The following is an 8,029-nucleotide window of genomic DNA, read 5'->3' as shown; positions in this document are numbered from 1 at the left end:
TTTAACCACAGCCTGACCCTTGCCACCCTACCCCCCCCCCAAAAAAAAAACCCAAAACGTAGTGCAAGATGTATATATATATGAAACGCTTTGTTGGTATTGATAATAATTGAGATGTTACAGTAAGTGGATTTTTACTCTCAACTGCAAAAAAAAAAAAAAACCCAAATGAGCTCTTTTCCAGGGGACCAGGGAAAGTTTTAAGTGTGAGCTGGCAATGGACTCAAATGACCAAAGCAGCCTTAGCTCCCGCCCATGACCACCCAGAAGGGAAACCCTGAATGTTTTCTGCTTAACATTAAAAAAAAAAAAAAGGTTACAGTGAGTGAATGAGTGTATGAGCAGTAAATACGACCAGTCAGAAATCTCATAAAGTTGCTTCCCATCGCTCATTTTCCATCTTTGTCCTAATTGGAAACCGACCCAGGTCCTGCTGAGGAGCAAGAGGACCAGCTGTCTCCCGAGACCCCCTCTGCCTCCTTGGGGCCACTGCTTTACAATAGTGACTATATTCTTGACACCTACACACACGGCATGTGTAAATGACACGTTTGATTATTTTAGAAGAGGTGCTCGGTATCAACACATCTTTTGGCAATTTTTGCATGTGCGTGGTCCTTAAATTAGCTGAACTTAAATGAGCTTCCACATTTTTACTCTCCCGGCGCCTTGTGATAAGCTGTGGGACTTGAGGGCGTGCAAGTGGATTGGAAGCCTGTTTGCGTGTGTCCAGCAGCACGGGACACACAGCAGCCCATGATGACTATTCTCGTAAGGCAGAGCACGCTGCTCATTTCCTCCCAGCTCCTCCTTCATTTGTTGAGCAGACTTGTACACTGAGGGCCCAGACGGAAAGATGCACAGGAGGTGGAGGCAGGGGGGAGGTTGGGGGTTGGCCAGTGGAAGCAAAATACTAAGTGGAGCATAGTGTGACAAGAGCTGTGCACGTCTTATCCTTGTGGTTTTAATTGCTTTTTATCAGACTCGCCTCTAAAATGGGGTACTTTTGACCGGCAGCTGAAAGAAAATAGTAGATAAGGGCCTAGAATAACAGACATGGGGAGAAAATATGTGGGAGTTTGTGTTACATGGTTCAGATAACAGGAATGCTCTATTCTAGAAAACTTGTAATAAAAGACATAAAGACATTGAAAGATGAAAACCTTATTATTGCGGAATTTTACAAATAGGGAGTAGGATTAAGTCAAAATTTGTGTTGCCTTCTCTAAATGCTCACATTTTCATGAATACCAAGTTGGGCAACTTAAAAAAATTTTTGAGGGCAAGCGAGGCCACAAAGCATCGACCCCTCCGAGTCCTTAGGACACCCAGTTTATTTCTCCCCACTTGGATCTCCTAAATCCCACATAGTTTCAGCCGCATTTAAGAACTCTGTACCTAAACTTCTTCCTTGCACGGAAACCTCACGATCTAAAGTTGAACCCATCCTTTCCCCTTCTTTCAGTCCCCAAGTCTGTTCTCCCCCAATGGCATCGACATACCACCAATACCCACCCACAAGTAGTCCTACACCCAACATGGGGCTCGAACCCACAACCCAAGATCAAGAGTCACATGGTTCACCAACTGAGCCAGCCAGGCGCCCCCCACCCCAACCACCACATCCTCCTTTTTTCCTCCTCTTCCCCTTGGTTCTTCCTCCTAAAGGTGATGGTGTTAAGACACCCAACATAGCAACCACTGAAGAAAGGTCTTGCTTTATGGTCACCTGAGTAAAACTTAAACTTGTAGTAGAATCACAAATTACAACAAACGTGTTACTTATTTCTAAAATGGCACTCGTCATTAGCTCCCAGGCATATACTCCCTTACAACTTGAGTATACCCGAGTACTTGGAATTAATTATAAAATTAATTTATTTTAAAAGTATAGTGCATACATGGAAAGATATTTGTAAGATTTTGATAATGTACCGAGAGAGGCTATCTGAAGAGTCTAGGCACTACTTTAGACCATACATGTGTCCCATTTCCTGGTTTTAGTATGGATGGTCCCCAGCTTAGAATGGTTCAACTCACAATTTTTCGACTCTACAATGATGCAAAAGCAATGTGCTTTCAGTAGAAACCGTACTTTGAATTTTGATCTTTTCCCAGGCGGACAATCTTCTCTCGGGAAGCTGGGCAGGGCAGCCGGCCACAGCTCCCATCAGCCATGTGAGCCTGAGGGTCAACAGCCCAAACACTTACAGCCATTCTAGTTTTCACTTTCAGGAGAGTGTTTGATACGTTACATGAGACATTCTACACTTTATTATAAAATAGACTTTGTATTAGAGGATTTTTGCCCAACTGTCAGCTAATCTAAGTGTTCTGAGCATGTGCAACGTAGGCTCTGCTGAGCTCTGATGTTCCACAGGTCGGGTGTGTTAAATGCATTTTCCACTTAATGATATTTTCAACTGATGATGGGTTTATTGGACATAACCCCATTGTAAGTCGAGGAAGATGTGTACTTGATTTGAGTGAATTCATTTCCTTTTTAACGATCTGAACAGCGATAGTCTCAATATGTAAGCAATGCCATGTGCTTGAACTCAATCTCAGTCAACGAAGTAGTCATTGGTGTGCCAGACGTATTGGAATTGAGGCAAATTTGTTGTTTAATTTTACCCTCCAAGTAGGATTTACCTTTTTTTTTTTTTTAAACTACCTTTAACAAATCAGTACTTCTTGTTTCTTTATGAAAACAGAAGTTAAAAAACAAACAGAAGTTTCTGTGTTTATGAGTTCTTAATTATATCTGTCTCAGTGAGAGAGCAGAATTTACATACATAAAGATTTTCAAGGAGATCTTACTGGTTTTTTACTTTGATCTTTGCTCTGGGCTATGAGTTGGCTGGTTTTGTCAGTCACCCAAGAATTAATGAGGATGATACACCTGTTAAATATACATGAGGTACTAATAGCTTCCCAGGAAAGTCAAAAGACAGGACTAATTGTCCACCTTAAAGATGTAGAGATTCCAATACTGATACTTAAACACTTGTGACTGAAATGTCAGGATTTTACTCAGTGACTTAGACAAAAATAAAAGTATGTGAAAATACTTTATATCTTTGTAGCCTTATCAATTAGCAAGTGGTCGACAAATAATAGTCGCAGGAAGCAACTCGGACTGTTTATGGCCCGAAATGGGTGCTGCGGGAGCCTGGGGTTCTCCGAGGGCTAAGAGACGCCCAGAGGGCTATTAAAAGGTAGTTATAATAATGTGAAAAATCTTCATCTGAAGCTGAAATTATTCTTCCCATCATAGTGTCCACCAATGAAAACATCTCCAGTAAGGCTTTTAGTAAGAACTTTCAGATAGAAAACCCTTTAAAATTAAGGCAAGGTTCAGGGACACCTGGGTCGCTCAGTCAGTTAAACATCTGACTCTTCAACTCAGGTCATGATATCAGGGTCATGAGTTCAAGCCTTGGATTGGGTGTGGAGCCTACTTAAAAAAAAATAAGTAAGGTAAGGTTCAGCTAAAAGCAGGCCTCACAGTTTACGGTTTACACAATGAATAGGCAAAGGAGTGGCTTGAGAGCCCATTTTTTTGGGGGGGGAAGGAAAGGATATCAGTTCTCTGGAGGGAGTAAGATAAATATTTCAAATTTTATTTTAAATGATTAGGTAAATTCCACAATTTTTTCTTTTTGTCAAAAAATTAAACACTGGAGAGGCAGCACAGCAATCCTCCTCTATAAGGAAAAAAAAAAAAGGAAGGCAAAATAACAGAGTCACAGTCCAGTTTCTTTTTGGGATCCCTCTTTTAATCTCTGAGAGATAATAAATTCAAATCCTGTCCTTTTCCCTCAGTGAAAAATTCAGGCATTTTGTTCGCCCTCAATTATTTTTAGGAAAAAAAAAATTTACAATGTTACTATCTGTGAATACAAGAAAATAAATCTTTGGTCCAAAAAGAAGAGGCAAACTTGTTTGAACCCACGAGGGTTATTTGGGATTTGATTTGTTGTGTGGCTTTCGGGGAGATTTAAAAATTCAAGAGATGTACGTGTGTGTGTGTGTGTGTGTGTTACAGGAATAATCAGCCATGGTTAGAGAGTCTTTTCAGTCGCTTGACTATAGATTTCTAACTAATGTACGATTTCCTCTTAATTTTCAGCACACATATGGTGATGTAAAGATATAAAACCCGAAGCATAGCTTAAATGATTAAGCATTACAGGTTCAAAGGAGAAAAGCTTAATGATGCCTCCGTAATGTGAATGGTAAAAACATCAATTACAGACTCGGAGGACTGATGGAAGCCGCGTTTAAAGGGAAGGGACCTGTAAAGCCGGGAAGCCGCCCTCCTCTGATGAGTCAGAGGTTACTAATAAGTAACCTAAGGAGGAACTCCTGGTGGCAACGAAGTGGCAAGACATTCTTGTCTCTTCATCACTGGCAAGACGTCTGGAGGGGAACACCGGTGGACAAAAACTCACCAGGGACGCCTGGACCACGATTCACTAATTCAGTTTAAGTCACAAGTTGTGCTCCTGTTCCCTTAGCCAAGGGGCAAGCTCGTCAATATGGAAAAGACCGCTTGGAGTTGCCTCGGTGTCTGAGGCAATACTAATTGTCTACAACCCCACCCCCACCCCCAACCACTTACAGCTTTGTAAGTTCTCCAGACCCTGAACTTTTCCCTCACTGCTCATCCCCCAGCCTCTCAGTGCCTGGCACGGAGCCAGCGTTCAGCACATCTTGGGGGAACCGATGGGAGGGGGCAAGTTGCTGCTGTGCAAGGGGGGGGGGGGCTGGCCAAGCAAGGCTGAGGATAAAGGAATTCTAGTTCTTCCCACTGGAGCCCAACGCCGGCTTTATTATCCCCATCATGCCCGGGGCTCTGATTTGTGGGTGACTGGTCCCCCGCGAGGCTGCACTGCTTCCGCTTGCAGTCATCTCCTTCCCCTCGCACTAAAACAATACCTTGGCCTCCTGCCAAACTTCCAGCAGCGAGCGACTCGGGCTGTTTATGGCCCGAAATGGGTGCTGCGAGAGCCTGGGGCTCTCCGACGGCTAAGAGAGGCCCAGAGGAAGAGAAGAGGCCGAAGCTTTAAAACACTCCCTTCCTCCGCCCCCTCCCTTTTGTCCCAGACACCAAAACAAACGAGCTGATACACGTGTCCCTATGACTCTTGTTTACTATCAAGACAGCGCGGCGCACGCACCTCTGGGATATGTAGTCCAACCGGTTCCTCGCGCCCGCGATTTCCCGGAACAGAGCAAGGCCGAGACTACGAACCCACAATCCATTTCGGGGGCAAAGTTTGGCTTGGGTCCCCGGAGTCTCGGCAGCAGTCCAATCCGGAGCGCTCACTCCTGTGATTGACAGGCCGCCTTCCCCAGTGAACACAACACAAAAGTCAATACAAGCCCGCCTCCCGAGACGGACCACGGGATCGCCCAATGGGAAAGGGGAGGCGCCGAAGGGCAGTTCCGTAGGCCAATAGGAGGGCGGAAGAGCTGGGAGGAGGCTCGGCCCCCGGGGGGTTGAGGGGAGGGGGAAGACGAAGCTTGAAAGACTTGGTAATGGCGACGGGTTTGGTAAGTAGGAAAGTTTCGGTGGAGGAGTGAGAGCGGCGGCGGGAGCCGGGAGGCGCGCCGGAGAGGCCGCCGTCAGTCGGGGAGGGGGCACGCGAGCCGCCGGTGGTGTTGTCGCGTCCAGGGCGGGCCCCGCCGGGGCTGCCCGCACTCCGCGGCGGGTTTGTTGTCTTTCAGTTCGGGAAGGGGTGGGGGTGGGGAAGGGAGGGGCGGGATCCCGAGGGGACCGGGGAGCTCGGGTCCGCGCTCCCCCCTCCCTCCTCCCCGCCGAGGGCTGCCCCGCGGCGACCCCGCCGGGCCGGCGCCTCCCGCCAGCTCCCCCGGGCTGGGCGGCGGCGGGGCTCGAGGGGGCTCCCGGGGGCGGGGGCGGGGGCGGGGGCGGGGAGGAGTCGGCGAGGTCGGCGCTCGGGGCCGGGTGGCGCGGTGGGTGGCCCGGCCGGGTGCGCGGGGACGGGGCGGGCCTGGGCGGGGGGGAAGGGGCCGACGCGGCGCCGGGGCTGCCCGGAAAGTTGGACTTCAACTCGGCGCGTGTGGGCGGAGGGTCGGAGGCCGGCCCGGGTGGGCGGCCGGCGTGGGGTGGGTGGGGGGCCCCCCGCGAGGCGCCGCCCCCGCTGGGCGCCGGGAGGGGTCCCGGGCCGGGCCGGGGGAGCTCGCCGAGCCGCTGGGCCCCGAGGCTCATTGTTACGCATTTCGAATGAATGGGCTCCGGGGCGCGTGCGCGGTGCGGCGGGGCCGAGGGGAAAAACAAGCCTGGCGTCCAGGCTGCGGTCACATGACGGGGGGAGGGGCGGCGGGGAGCGGCGAGGGGCGCGGGCGGGGGGCGCGGCCTGCGCGGAGCTCGCCCCGCCCCCGGCCCTGGCCCCGCCCCGGCCTTGGCCCCGCCCGCCGCGTGCTGGCCCCGCCCCCGGCCGCCGCCGCCTTGAAGCCAAACAAAAAGGAATCCCGGCGCGGGCGGGCGCGGGTCGGGCTCTGCGGTTCCTTCCGCGCCGCGCGGCGTCGGGGGCTTCGCTCGGGCGGGGCGCGCCCCCCGGCCCCGCCCCGGCCCCGGCCCGGGGAGCCTTCCCCAGAGGCGTCCCTGGAGGAGCCCGCCCGCAGGCCGACCTCGCCGCATCCCGGGCCGCGCGGGCGCCGGCCCTTCCCCACCGAGGGCTCGGGGCCCCTTTCCCTCTAGGCTCGGGCTCCCAACCTTGGTTTTTGCACTGAAGTCACCTTTTAAGAATTAGAATAGTTCTTGACGTCTGCGAATACTTTTCTGTTGTTTCACTAGTGGTGATGATCTACCCTGGTAATGCATTCCTACCATTTCGGTCTTGGCCTTTTTTTTTTCTTTTTTCTTTTTGTCCTGCTCTCCCTGCTGTTGTCTTTTGTTGGAGCTTGCTAACCGGGTGTTAGGGCCCTTTGTTCAGTTTCCTGGGTTAAGCTACATAGTTGAGCGCTCCTTGCTTACAGGTGGAGGATCTCTTCCCAGACCTGTGGATGCCTGAAACCGGGCATAGTTTTGAGCCCTATATAGGCTATGGGTTTTTTTTTTTTTCCCTCTTCTTCTTAGGATAAAGTTTTTAAGTTAGATATTAACAATAATAACTAATAATAAAATAGAACCAAGAGTATGCTGTCATGAAAGTGTGGAGGTGGTCCTTCTCAAAATACCTTATTGTCCTGTACGCAGCCTTGTGATGGGAGCTGATAAAATGCCTCTGTGGTGAGATGAGGGGAGGTGAGTGACCCAGGCGTTGTGACTTCCTGCCTGCTGTTGACCTTTCTGAGGGTAGGTAGGTCAGGAGGAGGATTAACTGTTTCCAGACTGGGTTGACTTTGGGTAACTGAAACCACGGAGAGGGAAACCTCAGATAAGGGGCGACTGCTGTGATCCATTTTATTTATTTTTATTTTTTTTAAATATTTATTTATTCATGAGAGACACGGAGAGAGAGAGAGAGGCAGAGACACAGGCAGAGGGAGGAGCAGGCTCCATGCAGGGAGCCTGATGCCGGACTCCATCCCAGGACTCCAGGGTCATGTCCTGGGCCGAAGGCAGGCACTAAATCACTGAGCCACCCAGGGATCCCCTGTGATCCATTTTAAATATTTCAATTCCTCATGGTAGAGACGTAAATTAATTGCATGTTATCTTCTCTTTGTCCCGCCCGCCCCCCAACAATTTTAGCTTGGTAAAGAAATCCTCCAGGATTAGGAAAGGACATCTAGAAATCCTTTGCACGATATCCTTGAGGGTGGGAAGCTGAGGGTTTAGGGAGAACACGCACTTAAAAGTAGGAGTCTAACCTCTGTTGCTCTATGCCCTTTGTCTCTTTAAAAATAAAATAGTCACACTCAGTTGTCAGAGTCCTGTTTTCCTCATTCATAAGAATAACTTTGTCCCCTGTTTTGAGGTTTTTATGACATTAGAGGAAGTATGTCAAATGATCTGTACGTAGTGGGTAGGCATTTAGTAAAACCTAATTTCCTTCTT

This window comes from Vulpes lagopus, chromosome 11 (assembly GCF_018345385.1).
Source record: "Vulpes lagopus strain Blue_001 chromosome 11, ASM1834538v1, whole genome shotgun sequence".
In the NCBI taxonomy this organism is placed as follows: domain Eukaryota; kingdom Metazoa; phylum Chordata; class Mammalia; order Carnivora; family Canidae; genus Vulpes; species Vulpes lagopus.
Note: the sequence above shows the minus strand (reverse complement) of the source record.